The following is a 26,466-nucleotide window of genomic DNA, read 5'->3' as shown; positions in this document are numbered from 1 at the left end:
GTTTCTGGAACATACCTCTTCATTCACCTGAGGAAGGAGCAGCGCTCCGAAAGCTAGTGATATCGAAACAAACCTGTTGGACTTTAACCTGGTGTTGTAAGACTTCTTACTGTGCTCATCCCAGTCCAACGCCGGCATCTCCACATCATGAATAAATTTAGACAGACATGGGACGGATCATGATGTGTCGTGACTGCAACATGTGGGAATCTGTGCAATGCACCGCAGTCTCGGACGACCATAACCATGTTAAGTGTTTGCAGCTTGAGCAACTTTGGTTCAGAGTTGCTAAGCTGCACTGCAGACATTAAGGAGCATCAGGGAAGAGAGAAGTTATCTGGGTACTTAGTTCCAGGAGGCTGTCACACCCCTTAGGTTAGGTAGAACTTCAGAATTGATCAACGGTCAGAGACAAGAGTAGGTGACTGTGAGCAAGGCAGTCATGGGCTGATGGAGGAGCTTTAGCACTTGACTTTGACCAACATGTATGAGTGCTTGCTATCTGTGTGGATGAAGAGAAGGTCTGTAGAGTGGATGAGCAAACTGACCTTGGTGCAAGAGGCCATTCAAGTGGGGGAGCAAAAAGGAATGTGGTAGTAAGGGACAGTATAGTCAGGAGGATAAAGACTTTTCTCTCTGTAGCTGTGATTGAGAGCTCTGAAGGTTATGTTGCCTGCCTACTGCAGGGCTCAGGAAATCTCCTTGTGGCTGAAAGGAAGGGGAGGATCCAGTTGTTGTGATCCACTTAGATTTAGGAAGTACGAGGAATGACATTCTGCTGGGAATGTTTGATATGTTAGGGTCCAAATTAAAATGCAGATCATCAATGGTAATTATCTCTGAATTATTACTTGAATAATGTGCCAATTGCCATTGAGTTGAGCAGATTAGATAATTAAATGTGTGGCTCAAGAGTGGTGTGGGAGAATAAGGGGTTTCAATTCAGGGGGCACTGGCACCAGTACTCAGTAAAGAAAGCAATGTTTTGTTTGGATGGGCTCCACTTAAACTGGGCTCGGGCCAATCTCCAAGCGAATTGTAGAACACGGACTGTGGCCAAGGTTTTAAACTAGTGGGGGGTGGGGGGCAGGGGGGTGGTGGAGGGGAAGGGTCTGGATGAAGAGAGATTTCGAAATCTAAAGAGAAAAGTTAAAGCAACAGAGCAGTGTAGCAATGTAGGTAGAAATAAGCGGAGTTGGATTGGAAGGGACAGAGAATTTAACGGTAATTATGCATCACCAATTAAGATCCAGTTAGAGAACAGAAGTAAGAAAAACAAGTTAAAGGTCCTTTACATAAATGCACTAAGCAGCCACATAAGATAGATAAACTAATAGCACTAATACAGATGAATGGTTCAGAACTAATTGCAATCACAGATATATTAGGGACTGGTTTAGCACAGGGCTAAATAGCTAGCTTTTAAAGCAGACCAAGGCAGGCCAGCAGCATGGTTCAATTCCCGTACCAGCCTCCCCAAACAGGCGCCGGAATGTGGCGACTAGGGGCTTTTCACAGTAACTTCATTTGAAGCCTACTTGTGACAATAAGCGATTTTCATTTCATTTTCATTTTTATTGTTGCAACTTGACAAAGATTGGCAAATATATATTCCAAAGTACGCTGCGATCATGATCTACAGGCCTTGTTGTGCCGGAATGGGAATGTGACACAGCCGGTAGATGCTGGGCGAAGCCTCCTGCGGGATTCCCGGTAGCAAGTACGCCTTGCGGTATCTACCCAGACCTCACGATCACGATCCCGCTGACAATGGGTGTGACCAAGCCTAACTCGTTTTTTAACCCATTTAGCACGCCCACCCAGAATCTACCGGGCTCCCCAGAGAGTCCCCAGCCGGGCGCCATTCAGTACTGGTCCACACAAACGTGGACCAGGCGGAATGGCACCCGGGAGGTCTCCCAGGCCATCTAGGTATTCCCCTGGCCCGCTCCCATGGAACACAGGCACCTTGGCACTGCCAGGCTGGCATTTTGGAACTGTCACCCTGGCACTACCAAGGTGCCTGGGTGGCACTGCAAAGCTGGCAGGAGCACTGCCAGGGTGCCAGTGCCAGGTTGGCACTGTCAGGGCCTGGGATAGCCATGCCCATGAAAGGAGGGTGGGGGTATGAATATGGGATTTGTAGGGCAGGTATGAAGGGGCTTCTGTAAGGTTGGGGGGGGGGGTGTAAAGTGTGTGGGTCCTGGAAGGGGAGGCATGTAAGGGGTGTGAGAAGGCATGAAAAGGGGAGCCCTCAGCGACCTCATGGTGGGGTGTCATCACTTGGGGGGTATGGGGTAATTCCCATCTGTGTGGAGGTGACATTGACCATGGGTGAGAGGTAAGGAGGACCCACAAGCCCTCTTAGAGGTCGGGGCATCCTTCCAAAATGGTGGCCCGATCTCTGAGGAACCGGTCAGGCCCAGCGAGTTCAGCTCTTCAGTGATGAAAATAACTCAAAGTGTGGGGTTGACAGGGGAGAAACTCCCCAGGGCACAAAAAAAGGACTAAGTGTTGTTAGATAGCGGTGAGGAACTCGCCGACAGAGCCGGCGGGAAACTCTCAGAAAAGTCTACCACAAATGACACTTAGAAACCTTTCCATTAGATCGTATCCAATATTTCAAAAAGGCAGAATGGCAAAGGAGGTGGTATATCCCTGATTGCAAAGAATTAGTGAGGAAGGATATTGGCTCAGAAGATCATGCAGTAGGATCAGTATGGGTGGAGATTAGGAATAGCAAGAGTCAAAAAACAATGATGGGAGTAGTTGATAGGCCCTAAACAGTAGAGATACTGCACAACAGAAGCATTGGAGAACACATTATTGGAGCATATACTAAAGGCAATGTAATAATTGGGGAGGCTTTAATCTGCATATGGACAGAACCAATTAAATTGGGAAGGGTGGTTTAGAAATTAATTTGTTGAACATTTTCATAAGTTTCCTGGAGCAATATGTTATGGAACAAACTAGGGATAAAGATTTTGAAGATCTTATGTTATGTAATGATGCAAAATTAATGAGTATTCACAGAGTAAAGATTCTGCTGGGAAATAGTGATCATAATACAATTAAATTCCATGTTAGCTTTAAAAGTGACATATTCCAATCACAAACAAGAATCTTAAATTTTAGTAAAGCCAGTTACATAGGAGTGAGGCGGGTACTGGCCAAGGTTTGTTGGGTAAATAGACTAAAATGGATAAACATCAGTAAATATTCAAAGAGAGAATTCAAAATATTCAATGAAAATATATTCCATTAACAGAGACGCTCCCGATGGCCCCGGGGGAATACTCAGGGAGTCCGGTAATAATAGCTTCATTGAGAATTTGGAGGCAGTTTTGACAACACTTCGGGTTGGGGGCAGGGTCAAGGGAAATGCCGATTCGGGGGAACCACAGATTTGAGCCAGGGAAGTTGGATGGATATTTTTGGAAAAGGGAGGAGAAGGGGATTAAGACACTAAAAGATTTGTTTCTTAGGGGTCGGTTTGCAGGATTGAAGGAGCTGGAAGCGAAGTATAGGTTGGAGCAGGGGGAAATATTTAGATACATGCAGATTCGAGATTTTGCCAGAAAGGAGATACAGAGCTTCCACATTGCTGGAGTAGGTGGTGACGACAGGGAGACTGGAGAAGGGGTAATGTCGGCAGTTTACGGAGCTATTTTGGAAGAGGAGAAGGCACCATTGGAAGGGATCAAAGCAAAGTGGGAGGAAGAGTTGGGAGAGGATATGGAGGAGGGGTTCTGGTGTGAGGTGCTCCGGAGAGTGAACGCCTCCACCTCGTGCGCAAGGTTGGGGCTGATACAGCTGAAGGTGGTACACAGAGCACACCTCATGAGGGCAAGGATGAGCCGATTCTTTGAAGGAGTAGAAGATGTGTGCGAACGTTGCGGGGGGGGGGGGGGGGGGGGGGGGGACGGACTAATCACGTTCATATGTTTTGGTCCTGTCCAATGCTAGAGGATTACTGGAAGGAGGTTTTTAGGGTAATTTCTAAAGTGGTGCACGTGAAACTCAACCCGGGCCCCCCGGAAGCCATATTCGGGGTGTCGGACCAGCCAGTGTTGGAAACGGGTGCGGAGGCAGATGTTGTAGCCTTCACCCCGTTGGTCACCCGAAGGTAGATCCTGATAGGTTGGAGAGCAACCTCTCCACCCTGTGCCCTGGCGTGGCGGGGGGACCTCTTGGAATTCTTGACTCTTGAGAAAGTTAAGTCTGAACTGAGGGGAAGGATGGAGGGGTTCTACAATTCATGGGCATTATTCATTATGCACTTTCAAGAACTGGATAACATCGAACATTAGTTGGGGCGTTTGGGTGGGAGGGTTGGGGGGAGGGGGGCTGTGTGTGTTAATGGTGACTATGGGTGAATCCTGATTCCTTTTTGTCATTTGTTTATGTGAACATGTGGGCTAATGTTTGGGGTTTGGTGGGAGGATGGGATCGTTGTTATCGATATGGGGATTGACATATTTGTTACTGATTATTGTTTATTGTTGGTGGGTGTAAATTTGGGAGAAAATGTGAAAAAGGAGAATAAAAATATTTTTTTAAAAAGAAAATATATTCCATTGAAAAGCAAAAACTTAACAAGATAGGTCCATCTGTGGCTTACTCAGGAAGTTAAGGATAGAATGAGATTAATTGAAAAATTTATAAGATTGCAAAGAATAGTAGCATGCCTCAGCATTGGGAGTGTTTTAGAAACCAGCAAAGGGCCACCAAAAAGTTGATAAAGAAGAAAATTTTAAAAAACTAGCCAGGAACATAATGAACAGATGATAATGCCTTTTGCAAGTACATAAAAAGGAAAAGAGTAGCTAAAATGAACATTGGTCCCTTAGGAGCAGAGACAGCAGAAATTATGAGAAATTAAAAAAATAGCAGGGACATTGACCAAATATTTTGTGCCTGTCTTCTCAGTTGCATCCCAGAAATAGAGGGAAGCGTAGATATTAAAAAGTGAAGAAATAAAGAATATTAATATCAGCATAGAGAAATTACTGGAAAAACGTAAGTGGCTAAAATCCAAAAAATCCCCAGGACCTGATGATTGAATCCTAGGGTGCTAAAAGTGATAACTGCAGAGGTAGTGGATGCTCTGGCTACGATTATCCAAAATTCCCAAGATTCTTAATCAGTCCCAACAGATTGGAAATGAACAAATGTGACACTGCTATTCAAGAAAGGATGGCGAGAGGACACTGGGAACTGCAGGCCAGTTAGTCTGACATGAATTGTCAGGAATGAGCTGGAATCGGTTATGAAATTAAATGAAAATCGCTTATTGTCACAAGTAGGCTTCAAATGAAGTTACTGTGAAAAGCCCCTATCAAGGAAGTCTTAACAATGCACTTAAAAAAATCAGTGTGATCAGGCAAACTAAACATGGTTTGACAAAGTGAAATAGCGTTTGTCAAATTTCTTGGAGTTTTGTGAGGATGAAACTGGTAGGATTATCATAGAATTTACAGTGCAGAAGGAGGCCATTCGGCCCATCGAGTCTGCACCGGCTCTTGGAAAGAGCACCCTACCCAAGGTCAACACCTCCACCCTATCCCCATAACCCAGTAACCCTACCCAACACTAAGGGCAATTTTGGACACTAAGGGCAATTTATCATGGCCAATCCACCTAACCTGCACATCTTTGGACTGTGGGAGGAAACCGGAGCACCCGGAGGAAACCCACGCACACACGGGGAGGATGTGCAGACTCCGCACAGACAGTGACCCAAGCCGGAATCGAACCTGGGACCCTTGAGCTGTGAAGCAATTGTGCTATCCACAATGCTACTGTGCTGCCCACTAGATAAAGTGGAACGAGATGAAGTATATTCGGATTTCTGAAAAAATATTCAATTCAATGCCACACAAATAGGCAAGATAAGGGCTCATGGAGTAGGTGGTAATATATTAGCATGGATAGAGAATTGATAAACAGGCAGGAAACAAAATGTATCCCAACTCCTGCTCCTAATTTCTACGTTCCTATTATTTTCAAGAAAGCAAGCATCAGTGCTGGGGCCGAAGTTTTTACAACCTATATTAATGACTTAGACAAAGGGACAGAGTAATTTGGCGAACTTTGCTTATGATACAAGCTGGGCGGGAATGTAAGTTGTGAGGAGGACACATTGAGGCTGCAAAGAAATATAAACAGATTCAGTGAGTGAGCTAACAAAATGGCAGGTGGAATATAATAATGAAAACTGAGAGATTATTCACTTTGGTTGTAAGAGTGGAAAAGCAGATTTTTTTTTAAAGGTGTGAAACTTGTAAATGTTGATGTTCACAGAAAATTGGGTGTATTGAATTGTGGAATTCAGAAAATTAGCATTTAGGTACATCAAGTTATTCGGAAGGTACATGGCAAGTTGGCCTTTATTGCAAGAGGGTAGGAGTACATGAATGAGGAAACTTTGCGACATTCATATAGTGCTTTTGTGAGTCCACACTTGGAATACTATGTGTAGGTTAGGTCTTCATATTTAAGGAAGGATATGCTTTCATTGGAAGCAGCACAGCAAAGGTTCACCAGATTGGATCCAGGGTTGAGAGGGTGAGTAAATTGGGCCTAATAATAATAATCTTTATTGTGACAAGTAGGCTTACATTAACACTGCAATGAAGTTACTGTGAAAAGCCCCTAGTCGCCACATTCTGGCGCCTGTTCGGGTACACAGAGGGAGAATGCAGAATGTCCAAATTACCTAATAGCACGTCTTTCAGGACTTGTGGGAGGAAACCAGAGCACCCGGAGGAAACCCACGCAGACACGGGGAGAACGTGCAGGCTCCACACAGACAGTGACTCAAGCCAGGAATCGAACCTGGGACCCTGGAGCCGAACCTGGGACCCTGGAGCTGTGAAGCAACAGTGCTACCCACTGTGCTACCGTGCTGCCCTTGAGTGAGGCCTATATTGAGTTTAGAAGAGTGGAAGTTGGCCTCATTGAAATATACAAGTTTGTGAAGGAGCTTGATCAGGTTGTTTCGCCTGGCTGGGAAAACAAGAACATGGGAACAGTTTCAGGATTAAGAGATTGGTCACACTCAAAGGGTTGTAAATCTTTGGAATTCACCACTCCAGAAGGTTCTGGATAGTCCACTGTTGACTGTATTTAATGCTGGAATAGAAAGGTATTTGGTCTCTCAGGGAATCAAGAAATATGGGGAGCATGTGGAAAGTAGAGTTGATGATCAGCCATGGTCATATTGAATGGTATAGTGGACTCACAGTCTATCTAGGCCACTTCCTAACTCCTGTATTCTTATGTTCACAGGCTCTATACCAGGAAAAAATGGCAAGCGTTCTTTTCTGTTAAAGAAATAAGTCAACTAGTTGGGTTCTTATGATAATCCAACAGTTTATGGTCCTTTCTACTGATACCGGGTTTGATTTCCAGCTTTTCAAGAGGAAACTGAATTCATTTTCTTGAACCGTCATGAGTGGAATTTAAACTCTCATTCTTTAGATTATTAGTCCAGTCACACAGCCTTGAAATTAATACACCCAATTTTGTACTTCGGACATTCTTGTATATCCTTACATTTTATTTGATTCTCCATTGTTATCTATAACTATGCTGGATGTCCTTTTACTGATTGCTGCCTAATACCTCTATAATGCTTCACAGCAAATAATACGAGAGATCAGGACTATGGCGGTCAACTTGGTGCTTGAAATTTGAATGCTGCCAGTGCACAAAGATTAAGCAGTATTTATCCACCACTGACCAGACTTGCAAAGTTAATCTCCCTACTGGCACTAAATTGTTCAGAGAGGTCACAAGGATGATTATGTTAGATGGAAATGTGGCACTGCTTTTGTAGGGAGTAATTTTTGGAAATTTCTGCAGAGTATGGGAATGTTATTCTGCATTTGACTTCTACTTTGTTTGACTTGGAACTGCTTGATGCCAACACCGAATGCTGAAAGTGAAGCTATGCCACTGCAGAATATTGACATTATTCATCATGATAAGCACAAAATAAACCAAGAAATCAACTACCCAGACATAAAAAAATGTCTTGCAAAACAGTTCTTTATTTTTATAAGATTACATCATGGTCAATTGAAGAGTGTAATTTTCTCTCACTGACTGTGAATGAGAGAAAATTCTAATGCAACTCTTTCAACAGCCTCAAGCCATCAACACAATATTTATCTCAAGTAATAATACTTCCGATTTAATATTAAACTGTTAAGTTGGAAATAATGATCTTTTTCGGATTCCTTTTTACTTTACAGCATGCCTGAGTATGTTAGATTTTCACATTGGATTAACGGCTGGCAAATTCCCTTTGAACAAAGTTAGAATTACAGCCTGACTCATTAAGATCCTTTTAATTGCTCATAATATCCTACTATCTGCTTTTCAATAATTCACAAGTGCCAAACTTCACACCAATAATTAGAACAGTTTTATATTTTACTGAATTGAGTTTTCTCAGACAAGAAAGATTTTCATTACAATCCTAAAATGGATTATTCTTAAATTTTAAATGCGTGTTCTGAATCTACTCTCTAAAGTCATTATTCAGTTGCCACTGTGCATTTCAAAGTTTGTAAAGAGATTGCTCATGTTTTAGGTAGAGAAGGGAGAACGCACACATTATATGTTTACAAAGCTGCACAATAAACAAGTTAGGTCTATGTTGTTTACAAGTTTCTCCATTTTTAATCAATGCAGCCCAAACACGCCGCCTGATGATTATGAAATCTGTGCAACTGAAACAAATGCAGTGTCTGTGGACATAGGTTAGATTTTTTCATTGAGGCAGGACCTCATCATGAAACCAGCCCATGTTTCTGGGTCAATGGGTCATAACGTATCCATGGTGGGCCCCAAAACAGCTAAAAAGGACCACGACTGCAGCATTCGGAGACGTGGGAGCAAGATTAATGGGACAATATACTAAAGATTTAACCAAGACCGAGGCCAACAAAGCTAAGTGATCAGGGTGAAATAAAAAAAAGACTTGCATTTATGCAGCACCTGTCACAACCTCAAGACTTCCCAAAACACATTGCAGTCAATATTATAGTTTTGAATTGTTGTCAGGGCTGTAAGATAGGAACCATAGCAGTGAATTGTCACTCAACAATCTCCCACCAACAGCAATGTGATAGAAACATAATAATATGTTATTTGTGATTTTTATTGAGGAATCAAATTGCCAGGACTCTGGAAATAAATCCCGAGGATAGAAAGAAAGGAGGCCTTCCTCAGATCCTCCCTTTACATTTACAACATTTGGCAATCTCAAACCCAGTACATCACTGCAGGAGTGCCTCGGGTAGTGTCCTTGGCCCAACCATCAGCTGCTTCATCAGCGAACATCTTTCTACCAGAAGGTCAGAAGTACAGATGCTTGTTGGTGATTGCACAATGTTCAGCACCAACTCGCAATTCTTCAGATACTGAAACAGTCTGTGTCCAAATGCAACAAGACATGGACAACATACAGACCTGGACTGATTAGTGGCAAATAAAATTAGCACCACGCATGTACCAGGCCATGACCATATCCAAGAAGAGAGAATTTAAGCATCCTTCCTTGACATTCAACGTTAAATCCTCTGCTATCAACACCCTGGGGGTTACCAACAAGCAGAAACTGAATTGGACAGGCCATATGAAAACTGTGACTACAAGAACAAGTCACAGACTTGGAATTGAATTGTGTAACTCATCTCCTGACTTGCCAAAAACTGTTCACCACCTACAAGGCACAAATCAGGAATGTGATGGAATAATTTCTAATTGTCTGGTTGACTGCAGCTCCAACAACACTCAAGAAGCTTTACACGAACCAGGACAAAGAAGTGCACTTGGTCAGCACCTCCATGCAGCAGCAGCAGTCTACACATCATTACAAGATGCACTCAGCACCTCATCCAAGCTCCTTCAACAGCCCCTTTCAAACCCATGAACTCTACCACCTAGAAGGATAAAGGCAGCAGACACATGGGAATGCCACCATCTGCAAGTCATTCTCTAAACTAGACATCCTGACTTGGAACTATATTGCTTTTCCTTCATTGTCACTGGATCAAAGTCCTGCAACTCTCTTCCTAATAGCACTGCAGGTATACCTGCACCAGATGAACTGAAAGGTTCAAGAAGACAGCTCATCACCACCTTCTCAAGGCAATTAGGATGGGAACAATTGTTGGCCTTTCCAGTGATACCCACATCCCATCAAAGAATAAAATAAGCATTTCGGACTATTATTGTCACTACACAAAGTGTTTGCTTGCTTTTCACTGGGAATCAGGGTCTTGCATTTGCATGTGGCAGTTTAGAATGGTTTGACTGTGCCCTGCTACTCAAACGTCCTAGCTCCTTCTGCTACTGCCTTACACCTGTAATCTTCTCACTTAGCAGACCAATTCCATACATTTCTTGCAGGCATATAACACTACATTTCTGTCATTTTAAAAAAGCAGATTTTTCCAATTTTCTCCTCTATTTCCTAGCTTTGGTTGGTTCTAATTCCAGAGGTTCCAGACTCTCGCTCAAAACCTTATGTAAGGCGTCTGTTTTTGTGTGAACCTCGACAATTAAAGTTGGTTTCCATTTTGTTAGATAATAGTTTTGATTGTGCCTTGGTGGTAACCTTTATGTTGAACATGGCCTGGTATGAATTAGGAGCCCCACTCTGGAATGGTAGTCTGTGCCGCATTTGTTGCAGATGAAGACAATGGGCTGAGAAATTGCAGGATAAGCTGCCCACCTTTTTTTTCCCTGGGCTCTCTTCTCAGTCTGTTGAGGTTTCTGTTTCACCTTGCCTCTTTTAATGTTCCTTCAGACTTTCAGCCTCCAGATGACATGACCCTCCCAGTTATCCATGTCGCTTCATATCTTCATATCTCGCTTGCAGGTGTCCGTGTGGCAGAGGTATGATGATCCAGCAGGTCATCACTCAAAGGCTAGTTCACCATACAGGTGGTCTACGGTTAAATGGCTTTCATGCATCTGATGAATGTAGTCCAGCCTGGTTAGACATCATTACTTAGTAAGAAGTGGATGCTGATGAATTAGCATTCTTCAGGATCTCTCGGTATTTGACCAAGACCTTTTAAGAGAAGCTGAGGATATATCTGAGGCAGCAAAACTGGAAACTCTTCGGCCTTTTCTCCTGTCTCACATGTGTTGTACAGGTCTACCTACTGCAGAGGAGTGCATGGTGGATGCAGGTTTTTTTGCCCAGCAGGTCGACACATTGCATCAGTGCACTAATGAAAAGAATTAGCTTGCTTCCAGTTATTAGTGTTCTAGTTTGCTTCTCATTTTCAGTCTACATCGCTGGCTGGCAGCAATGTGAAAGGGAGAAGCAAATACACCCCCTGTCCATACACAGCTTCTCATTTGCCAAGTCCTCTCTCTGCTCAGTCTCCTCATGGTAACACATGGAACTGCCCTGTAGAAGATTCATATGGATGTGAAACGATTACTGTGTTTCTCTCTTCACAGATGCTGCCAGGCCTGAGTTTATCCAGCATTTTCTGTTTTTATTTCCAATTTCCAGCATCCACAGTATTTTGCTTATAATTGTCCTGGATGGTTTTGAGCTTCTTCGGTGTTCTTAGAGCTGCACTCATCCAGGCAAATGGAGAGTATTCCATCACTGACTTGTGCCTTGTAGATGGTGGATAGACTTTGGGGAGTCAGAAGGTGAATTACTCGCCTCAGAAATCTCAGCCTTTTCCCTCTCTTGGAGCTATTGTATTTATATGGCCGTAAGAGTTCAGGTTCTGGTCCATGGCAACCAGCAGGATATTGATAGTGAGGGATTCAGTGATGTAATGCCATTAAATGTCAAGGGGAGATGCTTAGGTTCTCTCTTCTTGGATCTGATCATTGCGTGGCACTTGTGTGGCATGAGTATTATCGGTCGTTTATCAGCCCAAGCCTGAATGTTGTCCAGGCGTTGTTGCATATGGACACGGACTGCTTGAGTACCTAAAGAGTTTTGAATGGTGCTGAACACTGTGCAATCATTAGCAAACACCTGCACTTCTGAACTTATGATAAAAGTAAGGTTATTGATGAAGCAGTTGAAGATGGTCGGGCCTAGGACACTACCATGAGGAACTCCTGCAATAATGCACCAAGACTGAAATGATTGACCTTAAACAACCACAACCATCTTCCTTTGTGATAGGTATGACTCCAATCAATGGAAAATATTCCCATGATTCCCATTGGCGTCAGGGCTCCTTGATGCCGCACTTCATCAAATGTTGCATTGATGTCAAGAACAGTCGCTCTCACCTCACCTTTGACATTCAGCTCCTTTCTCCATTTTGGAACTCGGACTGGAGTGAGGTCAGGAGTGGCCCTGACAGGACCCAATCTGGACATCAGTGAATAGTTCTTGCTAAGTGGCACTTGACAACCACTTCTGACATTTTTCTGATGATCGAGAGTAGACTGGGCAGCATGGTGGTGCAGTGGTTAGCACTGCTGCCTCACGGCGCTGAGGACCCGGGTTCGATACCGGCCCCGGGTCACACTCCATGTGGAGTTTGCACATTCTCCCCGTGATAGCATGGGTCTCACCCCCACAACCCAAAGATGTGCAGGGTAGGTGGACTGGCTATGCTAAATTGCCCTGAAGTGGAAAATAAGGAAAGAAAATCGAGAGTAGACTGATGGGCGGTAATTTGCCTGGTTGGAAGTGTCCTGCCTTTGGTGGACAGGACATTCCTGCGCAATTGTCCAAATGGTCAGGAAGATGCTAGTGTTATAGCTGTACTGGAACAGCTTGGCTAGGGTCGCAGCCAATTCTTGAACACAAGTCTTCAGTACTATTACTGGACTGTTGTCACGGCCCATAGCCTTTGTTTGTATCCAGTGCCTTCAACTATTTCTTAACATCAGTTGCAGTGAATAAAATTGGCTGAAGTGTAGCATCTGTGATTATAGGGACCTGCGGAGGCGGCTGAGATGGATCATTCACTCAGCATTTCTGGCTGCAAATGCTTCAGCCTGGTCTTGTGGATTCCTCAGGTGAATAAATAAGGGAGTAAATATAGCCTGGCAAAAAACTGGAGTGCAGCCCAAAGGCAGTGTGATACGTAAGTATGTCAACTTTCCAGCAATTTCTACAACCTAGCCAGTACCAAACATAGTGTTTTGCATTCCTTTGGACCCAACCGAGAAGGTCAAGATGGGGACCCTTGCCAAGGCTTGCACCCTGGAGAAGACACACTAGTTTTGCTGCAGCGCATTATCATAACTTATGGTCCCATGTTGTGTTAATGAAAATTCGCATGTTATTTAACCTCTGGGGTTTCTCTCTTTTCACAGAAATTCTCACCCATTTTCACTTCCTCGTGTATCGAGGCACAAGAATGAGGACACCAGGTGACTTCCATCCATGGCGCTCAGCATATTTCAGCCAAGCTTCAAATGCTGCAGGAGCTGAGATGGGCTAAGTCAGCACAGAATGCGAATTAAACCTGGGAACTTGTCTGTATGCACCAGCAACACATTGTACCAATTGAGCCATCGCAGAGCTTATCAATTTTTACTGTAGTTCCCAAATATTTTTTACTACAGAGTTAACTTACTTTCCTTTTACAACAATATCTAACCTCATTCTGACTAGTTTTGAGCTGGCTACTTATTTCAGTGAAATTAAAATTCACCCCAATACAATTAACGGGCTTGTGCATCTTCATTGTACATTGGTGGTACAAACCGATTCCTTTTAAAGAAGCTTTGTCTTCTAAGTTGTAAAGGGGAATAAAATCGTTCACAAAAAGTATTTGAAACCAAAGTGAGACAAGCAATTTAGGAATATCGTTTTACCATCATGGTTAAATTAAAGCTTTAAATCCATGACCAGAGACATTTTATTGTCTGCATGATGTATAATTACCAAGTAAATTTGTTTCTAGTTTTACTGTTATTATGGCAGTCGCACCAGGCACAATTGAGTTGTTGTACATGGATAATAAAACCTTAATTAATGCCTTTTGTCACTTCCAGACAACTTTTCCAATGGTTTCCTCTTCAGTCTCTCAATCTGCACTGTAGAGAAACTCAAACTAATTTATTACTTTGCTGCCCTCCTCCTAAGGCCCATATATTTACCACCCCTGTTCCCATAGCAATACATTCTTCTCCTCTATAATTTCAGAGTTCTCATCCTAATTCACAAATCCTTCTGTGGCTCAAATCCCAACTCAGCCTTCATTCTTTGATTCTGGTCCACTGTTCATGGGCGCGATTCTCCGACCCCCCACCGGGTCGGAGAATCGCCGGGGGCTGGCGTGAATTCCACCCCCGCCGTGTTGCGAATTCTCCACCACTGGATATTCGGCGGGGGCGGGAATCGTGGCGCGCCGGTTGGCGGGAATCCCCCGGCGATTCTCCGGTCCGCGATGGGCCGAAGTCCCACCGCTGTCAACCCACGCCTGCCGGCGTGGATTGAACCACCTACCGTATCGGCGGGAGCAGACGGCGCGGGCGGGCTCCGGAGTCCTGGGGGGCGGGGGGGGGGGCCTGGCCCGCGATCGGGGTCCACCGATCCGCGAGCAGGCCTATGCCTTGGAGGCACTCTATGCCATGGTCTCCACTATGGCGGAAGCGGAAGAGACCCCCTCCACTGCGCATGCGCGGGGATGCCGTGAGCGGCCGCTAACGCTCCCGCACATGCGCCGCCCGGCAGTCATTTCCGCGCCGGCTGGCGGGGCACCAAAGGCCTTTCCCGCCAGCTGGCGGGGCGGAAATCAGTTTGGCGAGGGCCTAGCCCCTCAAGGTAAGGGCTCGGCCCCTCAAGATGTGGAGAATTCCGCACCTTTAGGGCGGCGCGATGCCGGACTGATTTGCGCTGCTTTTGGCGCCGGTCGGCGGACATCGCGCCGATTACGGAGAATCACGCCCCTGCTTAACCACTTCCTTACCTTGCAGGTCAGCTGTTCGGGAGAGAGAGGGAGCCGGGACCTTGGAAACAGCGCGGGAGTTTCAAAAAGCGCGGGAGCTGCGAGGCAGAGGGGACAGTTTAAAAGGGCGCGCCGTGGGTGAGGTAAGTACTGCTTAACCACTTCCTTACCTTGCAGGTCAGCTGTTCGGGAGAGAGAGGGAGCCGGGACCTTGGAAACAGCGCGGGAGTTTCAAAAAGCGCGGGAGCTGCGAGGCAGAGGGGACAGTTTAAAAGGGCGCGCCGTGGGTGAGGTAAGTACTGATTAACCACTTCCTTACCTTGCGTCAGCTGTTCGGGAGAGAGATCAGTTTTGGGAGCAGGCCTATTGGCTGACTGTAAATCAGGAAGGATACAAAGGGTGTGGCTGAAGTGCCTATAGAAACAGAGTGCTGGAGGCAAACAGAGTGTATCTGAGTTTGGGTAAGGCTGAGTTCGGGTAAGAGGGGAGTGACAAAAAAAAAAAAAAAAAAATCAAATTAATTAAGTAAATTAATTAACTAGTTAAGGGAATTTGGTGCTCACCTGAAGGAGGTGCAGAGAAGCAGAGCTGTGAGGGAGTCTCTGGAGCAATTACATCACAGCCAGCAGGTAAGTGATTGGCTTGTAACTGGTAAGTGATTTCTCTCTCTTTGACTTTCTCTTAGCTGTGTAGTGTAGTTCAAATTTAACTTCAGGTTTAAGTCATGGCAGGAGAGCTCAGACCCGTGTCATGCTCCTCTTGTGAGATGTGGCAAGTCAGGGACCCTTCTGGTGTCCCTGACTCCTTCATCTGCAAGAAGTGTGTCCAACTGCAGCTCCTGTTAGACCGCTTGACGGCTCTGGAGCTGCGGATGGACTCACTTTGGAGCATCCGCGATGCTGAGGAAGTTGTGGATAGCACATTCAGTGAGTTGGTCACACCGCAGATTAAAATTACTGAGGCAGATAGGGAAAGGGTGACCAACAGACAGAGGAAGAGTAGGAAGGCAGTGCAGGGATCCCCTGCGGTCATCTCCCTCCAAAACAGATTTACCGTTTTGAAAACTGTTGGGGGAGATGGCTCACCAGGGGAAGGTGGCAGCAGCCAGGTTCATGGCACCGTGGCTGGCTCTGCTGCACAGAAGGGCGGGAAAAAGAGTGGCAGAGCTATAGTGATAGGGGATTCAATTGTAAGGGGAATAGACAGGCGTTTCTGCGGACGCAAACGAGAATCCAGGTTGGTATGTTGCCTCCCTGGTGCAAGGGTCAAGGATGTCTCGGAGCGACTGCAGGGCATTCTGGAGGGGGAGGGTGAACAGCCAGCTGTCGTGGTGCATATAGGCACCAACGATATAGGTAAAAAACGGGATGAGGTCCTACAAGCTGAATTTAGGGAGTTAGGAGTTAAACTAAAAAGTAGGACCTCAAAGGTAGTAATCTCAGGATTGCTACCAGTGCCACGTGATAGACAGAGTAGGAATGACAGGATAGCTAGGATGAATACGTGGCTTGAGAGATGGTGCAAGAGGGAGGGTTTCAAATTCCTGGGACATTGGGACCGATTCTGGGGGAGGTGGGACCTGTACAAATCGGACGGTCTGCATCTGGGTGGGACCGGAACCAATGTTCTCGGGGGGGTGTTTGCTAGTGCAGTTGGGGAGGGTTTAAACTAATGTGCCAGGGGGATGGGAACCGATGTAGGAAGTCAGTGGGGACAGAAACAAAAGGCAGGAAGGGAGAGTGTGTAAAGCATGACCAGAGAAAGCAGGGCAGAGAGCAAGGAAGGTCTACATTAAACTGCATTTATTTCAATGCAAGGGGCCTGACGGGCAAAGCGGATGAACTCAGGGCATGGACGGGCACATGGGACTGGGATATTATAGCTATGACTGAAACATGGCTAAGGGAGGGGCAGGACTGGCAGCTCAATGTTCCGGGGTACAGATGCTATAGAAAGGATAGAACAGGAAGTAAGAGAGGAGGGGGAGTGGCGTTTTTGATTAGGGAGAACATCACGGCAGTACTTAGAGGGGATATATCCGAGGGTTCGCCCACTGAGTCTATATGGGTGGAACTGAAAAATAAGAAGGGAGAGATCACCTTGGTAGGACTGTACTACAGGCCCCCAAATAGTCAGCGGGAAATTGAGGAGCAAATATGTAAGGAGATTACAGATAGCTGCAAGAATAATAGGGTGGTAGTAGTAGGGGACTTTAACTTTCCCAACATTGACTGGGACAGCCATAGCATTAGGGGCTTGGATGGAGGGAAATTTGTTGAGTGTATTCAGGAGGAATTTCTCATTCAGTATGTGGATGGACCGACTAGAGAGGGGGCAAAACTTGACCTCGTCTTGGGAAATAAGGAAGGGCAAGTGACAGAAGTGCTAGTGAGGGATCACTTTGGGACAAGTGACCATAATTCCATTAGTTTTAAGATAGCTATGGAGAATGATAGGTCTGGCCCAAGAGTTAAAATTCTTAATTGGGGCAAGGCCAATTTTGATGGTATCAGACAGGAACTTGCAGAGGTAGATTGGGGGAGACTATTGGCAGGCAAAGGGACGGCTGGTAAATGGGAGGCTTTTAAAAATGTGTTAACCAGGGTGCAGGGTAAGCACATTCCCTTTAGAGTGAAGGGCAAGGCTGGTAGAAGTAGGGAACCCTGGATGACTCGAGATATTGAGACTCTGGTCAAAAAGAAGAAGGAGGCATATGACGTACATAAGCAACTGGGATCAAGTGGATCCCTTGAAGTGTATAGAGATTGTCGAAATAGAGTTAAGAGGGAAATCAGGAGGGCAAAAAGGGGACATGAAATTGCTTTGGCAAATAATGCAAGGGAGAATCCAAAGAGATTCTACAGATACATAAAGGGGAAAAGAGTAACTCGGGACAGAGTCGGGCCTCTTAAGGATCAACAAGGACATCTATGTGCAGAGCCACAAGAGTTGGGTGAGATCCTGAATGAATATTTCTCATCGGTATTCACGGTGGAGAAAGGCATGGATGTTAGGAAACTAAGGGAAATAAATAGTGATGTCTTGAGAAGTGTGCATATTACAGAGGAGGAGGTGCTGGAAGTCTTAAAGCGCATCAAGGTAGATAAATCCCCGGGACCTGATGAAATGTATCCCAGGATGTTGTGGGAGGCTAGGGAGGAAATTGCGGGTCCCCTAACCGAGATATTTGAATCATCGGCAGCCACAGGTGAGGTGCCTGAAGATTGGAGAGTGGCGAATGTTGTGCCCTTGTTTAAGAAGGGCAGCAGGGAAAAGCCCGGGAATTACAGACCGGTGAGCCTAACGTCTGTAGTAGGTAAGTTGCTAGAAGGTATTCTGAGAGACAGGATCTACAAGCATTTAGAGAGGCAAGGACTGATTCGGGGCAGTCAGCATGGCTTTGTGCGTGGAAAATCATGTCTCACAAATTTGATTGAGTTTTTTGAGGGAGTGACCAAGAAGGTAGATGAGGGCAGTGCAGTAGACGTTGTCTACATGGACTTTAGCAAAGCCTTTGACAAGGTACCGCATGGTAGGTTGTTGCAGAAGGTTAAAGCTCACGGGATCCAGGGTGAGGTTGCCAATTGGATTCAAAATTGGCTGGACGACAGAAGGCAGAGGGTGGTTGTAGAGGGTTGTTTTTCAAACTGGAGGCCTGTGACCAGTGGTGTGCCTCAGGGATCGGTGCTGGGTCCACTGTTATTTGTGATTTATATTAATGATTTGGATGAGAATTTAGGAGGCATGGTTAGTAAGTTTGCAGATGACACCAAGATTGGTGGCACAGTGGATAGTGAAGAAGGTTATCTAGGATTGCAACGGGATCTTGATCAATTAGGCCAGTGGGCCGACGAATGGCAGATGGAGTTTAATTTAGATAAATGTGAGGTGATGCATTTTGGCAGATCGAATCAGGCCAGGACCTACTCAGTTAATGGTATGGCGTTGGGGAGAGTTATAGAACAAAGAGATCTAGGAGTACAGGTTCATAGCTCCTTGAAGGTGGAGTCGCACGTGGACAGGGTGGTGAAGAAGGCATTCGGCATGCTTGGTTTCATTGGTCAGAACATTGAATACAGGAGTTGGGACGTCTTGTTGAAGTTGTACAAGACATTGGTACGGCCACACTTGGAATACTGTGTGCAGTTCTGGTCACCCTATTATAGAAAGGATATTATTAAACTAGAAAGAGTGCAGAAAAGATTTACTAGGATGTTGCCGGGACTTGATGGTTTGAGTTATAAGGAGAGGCTGGATAGACTGGGACTTTTTTCCCTGGAGCGTAGGAGGCTTAGGGGTGATCTTATAGAGGTCTATAAAATAATGAGGGGCATAGATAAGGTAGATAGTCAACATCTTTTCCCAAAGGTAGGGGAGTCTAAAACTAGAGGGCATAGGTTTAAGGTGAGAGGGGAGAGATTCAGAAGGGCCCAGAGGGGCAATTTCTTCACTCAGAGGGTAGTGAGTGTCTGGAATGGGCTGCCAGAGGTAGTAGTAGAGGCGGGTACAATTGTGTCTTTCAAAAAGCATTTAGATAGTTACATGGGTAAGATGGGTATAGAGGGTTATGGGCCAAGTGCGGGCAACTGGGACTAGCTTAATGGTAAAAACTGGGCGGCATGGACTGGTTGGGCCGAAGGGCCTGTTTCCATGCTGTAAACTTCTATGATTCTATGATTCTATATCATTTTGCCACCGTTATTGGTTACCTTCAAGTCATCATTCCCTCACCCTCACCACCTACTAAGGCAATTTCAGATTTTCTTCATTTGTGCCTAAGTATGAGGTCATGCATTTGGTCAGAAATATGGGAGGGCCACTTACTATCTAAATGGGGAGAGACTTTGGGATGCTATGTTGCAGAGGGATCTGGGAGTCCTTGTTCACGAGCCACAGAAAACTAGCATGCAGGTAACAGCAGATAATAAAGAAAGCAAATGGAATGTTGACATTTATAGCGAAAGGAATAGAGTATAAAAGTAAGGAAGTGTTGTTGCAACTATACAAGACATTAGTGAGGTTACATCTGGAGTATAGTGCACAGTTTTGGTCTGCTTATTTCAGGAAAGTTGTAGTCGCATTAGATGTAGTTCAAAGGAGGTTCACTCGATTGATTGTAGAGATGAGGGGTTTGTTGTATGCAGAGAGGTTGAACAGTTTAGGCCTACAGAGTTTAGAAGAATGAGAGGAGATCAACTTGAGGTATACAACATGATATAAGGTATGGATAAAGTTGACGTGGAGCAGATGCTTCCTCTTCTCGGCAGGGTTGAAGAGAAACTACTTCTCCCAAAGGTTTGTGAATCTATGGAAATCACTACCCCAGAGTGCAGTGGATTCTAAGACAGTGAGTAAATTTAAGGAGGAGTTAGACAGATTTTTAATTGGTAATAGACTGGAGGGTAATGGAGAACGGGCAGGATGGTGGAGTTAAGGTCAGGATGAGATTACCCATGATCGAATGGCAGAGCAGAATTAATGATCCAGTCTGCTCAGTAATATATCTTATGAACATATGTAACTAGCTATGTACAAGTTGTTGTGATGCCTGAAATAAATAGCATCCTGTCACAAACACCATACGTTAAAGCTTTTGTTCTCAGCAGATGAATAGCTGTGCAAATATCTATTCTGATAAATGCATCCATATGTAAATTTTACATAAGGTGGCTGGGGGTCACAACATTCCATCGGAAGTGTTTCTGTAGGTGGTGCTATCAGCATGATGTTACATTATCATTTATAGAATATAATTCACATTCTGTTTAAAACACCGAAAGGCTAAATTTAAACAAGGGGTATTATAAAAAGAGATTGTAATAAATATGTTTCAGCAAAGGGTGAAAGCACAGTCACGCCTCCAATTTAAAAAGTGATGGATTTAAGGTCATTGCAGGTGATGAAGGATTTTGTTATGAAATAATTTGGAAAATAATTTGGACCTTTTTGACTCGAACTGAGAATGTAAAGGGAGTGACTCGATAAGAGATTTTCAAATTTAAGAAGGGTTGCGATAAGGCATAGCTAGTTACTTATTGCAATGTTGTCACCTGTAAGAACACAACAAATTATCATTTGGCCACAAGGTTTGACATTTTAGAGCTGTCTTTATTGGTTCTTTGTTTGATTTAGAGAAAATAACTTTCTCCAGTAATTGAATCTTTTGTTTTACAATCCGTTCAATGAATTGGAAAAGAATGCGAACAATTTTTACTCACGGATTTATTGTAATGAAGAATAATGCTGTGTTTTCTTTATTTTGGAGCTTTATTATGGCTATACTCGCTATTTTAATTATACCTGTGACGTACCGGTTTTAACTATTTAATTGAAGCAAATTTCTTTAAAAACATTAAAATCTAATTGACGGTGTAAACATTTTAGTCATTCCTGAAACACCCCCTCTGTACAAAATAGGCTGTAGTAACTTTTCATCAGTCTTGTGAATAGGTTTATTGCATATGGTGACTCAGGAGCATCACGCCAATATCTTACATTATGGAGATATGGAAGATACTATGCAGCATCCAATGAATTACATATAGCTGTTAAGAAAACCAACAGCCAGGTTCAACATGACAATAGCCTGAGAATGCAAGACATTCTAATAAATGGACCTCTAACTGAGCTGTAGAATATCCCTACAGTACTGTTGTAAACATTTGAACAAATATGTTTCCTTTAAACATTTGAACAAATATGTTTCCTTTAAAGAAAACCATATATCAACTAACCAAGAGATTTATGGCCCTTTTCATTTCAACATCCATTTTAATTGTTCTTTGTCCTTAGGGCAGATTTTTCTCTGAGAGAGATTATGCAATCATTGTTCCTGAACTGAATGCCGGACTATCGACCCCTGGAATAACAGAATGCTAGCAAGTCTTCAGGCGGAGATGAACAGTCTGCTAAAATGCGCAGACACAGCAGATGAAATTTGATGCACAAAACTGTGAAATGATTCATGTTGGTAGGGAGCATGAGGAGAGACAATATTAACTGAATGTTATAATGTTACAGAGGATGCAGGAAAGAAAGAACTTTGTGTGTGTACACAACTCATTGATGGCAAGACAAGTGAAGAAGGCTGTTAAAAAGGAAAATGGAGAGCAGCATGGTGGCGCAGTGGGTAGTACTGCAGCCTCACGGCGCCAAGGTCCCAGGTTCGATACCGGCTCTGGGTCACTGTCCGTGTGGAGTTTGCACATTCTCCCCGTGTTTGCGTGGGTGTTGCCCCCACAACCCAAAATATGTGCAGGGTAGGTGGATTGGCCACACTAAATTGCCACTTAATTGGGGTGAAAAAATGAATTGGGTACTCTAAATTTTTTTTTAAATAAAAAAAAAGGAAAATGGGGACTTCCGGTGGCGGCTATGAAGGAGTAGGTCGCATATTTGGTGGCTCCCACTCGGGTCGGACCTTTGGACCTTTTCCCCCGATTTTTTGTCGGATCTGATTCGGAAAATTGATGGTGGATGCAATTATGAAGAGGAATCCTAAATCAGTGCATGGAGCGGCAGACCAGGAGGGCTCGCAAAGGAAGAAATAGACGAACAGAGAAGGCTTGGGCTGAGGCTGCAGCGGGAGAAAGCATGGCGGATGACCGGAGTCCTGGCTCGACGACCCAGCGGTCGATGAAGCAGCTGATGTAGTTCATACAGGAGGGCTTCGCCAAGCACAAACAGGAATACTTGGACCAAATTAAGGAGTCGATTGCACGACTGGAACTCAGACTGGATGCTCAAGATCGGGCGATCCAGAAAGTGGAGAAGGCACTGACAGAGCAGGAGGAGCACCAAGCTGCAGTGGAGTTGGAGGTGGGGATGTTGAGAGACCAACAGAAAAGGCTCCAGGAGAAGGTGGAGGATCTAGAGAACAGGTTCCGCCGGCAGAACTTGAGAATCGTGGGTCTCCTGGAGAGATCCGAAAGAACGGATGCAGGGGCATACATAGCGGGCATGTTCGAGAAGTTACTGGGGGAGGGGCCATTCACCTTACCCTTGGAGGTGGACAGGGCGCACAGGGCACGCGCAAGGAAGCCGCGTGTGGGGGACCCCCCCCGAGGGCAATGGTGGTGAGATTCCACAGGTACCTGGACAAGGAGTGTATCTTACGGTGAGCCAGGCAGACACGGAGCTGTAAATGAGAGAACAGCATCCTGTGTATATACCAGGATCTGAGCGCGGTCGTTGCCAGAAGAGCAGGGTTCAACTAAATAAAGTCGATCTTTTCAAGAAGGTCAAGTTTGGGCTGCTGTATCCGGCCCGTCTTTGAGTCACTCATGAGGAGCAACATTTCTACTTTGAGTCGCCCGAGGAAGCGATGGGCTTTGTCAGAAGGAAAGGGCTGGTAGCAGGCTGAGGTGTTTGAACTGAACTTTGCTGCAGCGTTCATGTTAAAAAAGTTTTTGTTTTTGGACGTTATCTGTAATGCCTTCTGTATTGATTTGGGGCCTGCGGCTGAGCTGTGTGAGTTGAAGTTTGCATTTGCTCTGATGGGGGATGGAGGTATGAATTTTAGATGTTGGATCTTCTTTTGGATGGAGGGTTCCGGAGATGGCAGAGAGCAGGGATCGAGAGAATGGGAGATATGTTTACAGAGGGAAGCTTTCCCAGCCTGAGGGAGTTGGAGTAAAAGTTTGAATATACGGGAGGGAACGAGTTTAGGTACCTGCAAGCGCGGGACTTCCTAAGCAGGCAGGCCTCAACATTCCCACTCCTACCACCAAGAGGGATACAGGACAGGGTAGTTCCCAGAATGTAGGTGGGAGAAGGGAGGGTTTCGGACATTTATAAGGAATTCATGGGGTCAGAGAAAACGCAGACCGAGGAGCTGAAAGACAAATGGGAAGAGGAGTTAGGAGGAGAGATAGAGGATGGTCTCTGGGCGGATGTGTTGAGCAGAGTCAACGCATCCACATCATGTGCCAGGCTCAGCCTGATACAATTTAAGGTTGTTCACCGGGCCCACATGACAGTGACCCGGATGAGCAGGCTCTTTGGGGTAGAAGATAGGTGCGCAAGGTGTGCTGGAGGACCAGTGAACCATGTCCATATGTTCTGGGCATGCCCGAAGCTTAGGGGATTCTGGCAGAGGTTTGCGGATGTCATGTCCAAGGTGTTGAAAACAAGGGTGGCACCGAGTCCAGAGGTGGCGATTTTTGGAGTGTCGGAAGACCCGGGAATCCAGGAGGAGAAAGAGGCAGACGTTCTGGCCTTTGCCTCTCTGGTAGCCCGAGATGGATATTATTAGCTTGGAGGGACTCAAAGCCCCTGAAGTCGAAGACCTGGTTAACTGACATGGCTAGCTTTCTCTGTCTGGAGAAAATCAAGTTCGCCCTGAGAGGGTCAATGTTAGGGTTCGTCCGGAGGTGGCAGCCGTTCATCGACTTCTTTGGGGAAAATTAACCGTCAGCAGAAAAGGGGGTGGGGGGGGGGGGGGTTGGGGTTTAGTTTAGTTTAGAGTAGGGTGTTAGTAAAGGTGGGACCTGCGAAGGAGGAAGACGGCTTTTGCACTATTTGTATGTACACTGTTTCTTCGGTTATTGTTATAAAATCATAAATACCGCAATAAAATGTTTATATTAAAAAAAGGGAAATGGGACCCTTGGCTACATAAAGGCATTGAGTAAAAAAGCATTATGCAAATCCCTGGTTAGTACTGTGATCAATTCTGTGCACCAGGCTTTAAGAAGGATGTCAAGGCCTTTGGAGAATGCAGACGAGTTACTAGAATGGAACCAGGGACGAAAATGTCAGTGAAGTGGCAAGACTAGAGAAACTGAGACTAATGTCCTTAGGGCAAATAAGTTTAAGAGAAAATTACTGAGGAGTTCAACATTATTAATGGTTTTGACAGGGTAAATAAGGAGAAACTGTTTTCAGAGGCAGAATGGATAGTAACATGAGGACACAAATTTAAGGTAGTTCCAAAAAGAACCAGAGGTGACATTAGGACCTTTCTTCACACAGTAAAGGTATAGTGGAAGCAAATTCAATACTTGAAAATGATAAACTTTCAGGCTCTGGGAAGAGGGAAAAGGAATGGAATAAATTAGATAACTCTTTCCAAGAGCCGACACAGGCAACATGAGCTAAATGGTCTCCTACCATGTTACATCATTCTGTGATCAGCCCAGACTCTGTGACATGTCTTCTGTCTCTCTTGGAATGATAAATACAATCTGGAAGGGTAGAATAATGAAATAGAGAACCTAGTTCATAATTTAAAGGTAAGGGTACAGGATCAATACAAAAATGTGACTTTCTTGAGAAAGAGTTGGACAATGAAGCATCTGACACTGTTGTGAAGCACTGCACCTTCAAAAATATGAAAATTAATCTGATGGCGATCTTACCAGTGATCATTGATCCATTTTTGTTGTTCACAACAAATGACTGTACGTCATAGTGCATGGTTTGCTTTCCACATGCCCATCACGTTTTGCAAGCGCTTTATCTCCTAGCGTTAGTGCTGTAGCACTACATTTCATGTTTTGCTCTGCATTGCTTTCATTTGATCCTTCTGTTCTCAATCGTGTACATCAGGAAGGCGGATGTGAAAATGTGAATGTACAAGGTTTTCCAGTAGTCGAGTGAGAAGTCGCACTATAATTGTCGTACAGCTTTTGCTTCCATGATTTTCTCTCAACTGTTACTGCACAGATCACGTTCATCAAGGTATTCAGAAATCTATTCACTTCTCCATTAGCTCTTGTCCAACAGGGCATGAATTTTTGTTGAATGAAATCTAGGTAGTTCACTAACTTACCAAACTCATCACTGTTGGATGAGGGTCAATTATTGCTTCTCACCATTTGAGCAATTCATAGCAAGGCAAAAATCTGGTAAAGCTTTAGGACAATCCCTCTTATTGATGCTGGCATAATTATTTCCAGACTGGAATCTGCCATAGTCATCAGTGACAATCAGCAGGTGTTCACGAGTGGGAAAATCTGCAAAATCAATGTAAACTTCAACCCATGATCCTGTAGGGGTTTTTCAAACATCTTGAGAGATCATGAAGATTCAACATTGTGGTTGCTTCACATGGCAAACACAGGTTGATTTTGTGCTCAACCAAGCGGTAAGTTCCTGGGGACCTTACATTTTTCTGAAGGAGATATTTGGATTAAGCAATTCCCTGGTGAACTTCATTCATGTACTATATCAACAACACATTCCCCCAATGAGTTTGGAATGGCAATACAGTTGCTGCATAACACAAGATCTGATATGGATGTAACAATGAGCTCATTTTGAACATTGTGAAGACTTGTAGTGTGAGCATAAATTTTTTTGTAGATGCTCTTTCGATCACACCTTTTCAGTTTTGTCATTCCATATTCATCACATAAACCGGTAACACTTTAAATAGTTTGGTTGCCACTTTCATGTCAACTACTTTTCGTGATTTTGGCACCCAAGTTAGGCTTAAGTAGTTAAGATGTTGTTGGGCAATCTTTTCTTTGTGACTAGCAAGACTGACTGTTGACAACGGATGTCGCGAAAGATATCCTGCTGGGTTGAGTTTGCCTTGTTGATATTTAACATAGAA

At 44.6% G+C, this 26,466-nt stretch overlaps 1 long non-coding RNA gene across 1 annotated transcript in view; it reads right to left on the bottom strand.

Moving 5' to 3' along the window:
* The window catches only part of LOC140429351 (uncharacterized), a 104,251-nt gene extending 79,156 nt beyond the window's left edge, over positions 1 to 25,095 (bottom strand). Inside the window, exon 1 of the long non-coding RNA XR_011949052.1 lies at positions 25,020 to 25,095. This is a non-coding gene — a long non-coding RNA (uncharacterized lncRNA). The remainder of the gene's footprint in view (positions 1 to 25,019) is intronic.
* Positions 25,096 to 26,466: the final 1,371 nt, after the last annotated feature.

This window comes from Scyliorhinus torazame, chromosome 9 (assembly GCF_047496885.1).
Source record: "Scyliorhinus torazame isolate Kashiwa2021f chromosome 9, sScyTor2.1, whole genome shotgun sequence".
Classification (NCBI taxonomy): Eukaryota; Metazoa; Chordata; class Chondrichthyes; order Carcharhiniformes; family Scyliorhinidae; genus Scyliorhinus; species Scyliorhinus torazame.
Note: the sequence above shows the minus strand (reverse complement) of the source record. Positions and strands in the feature narration are given on the sequence as shown.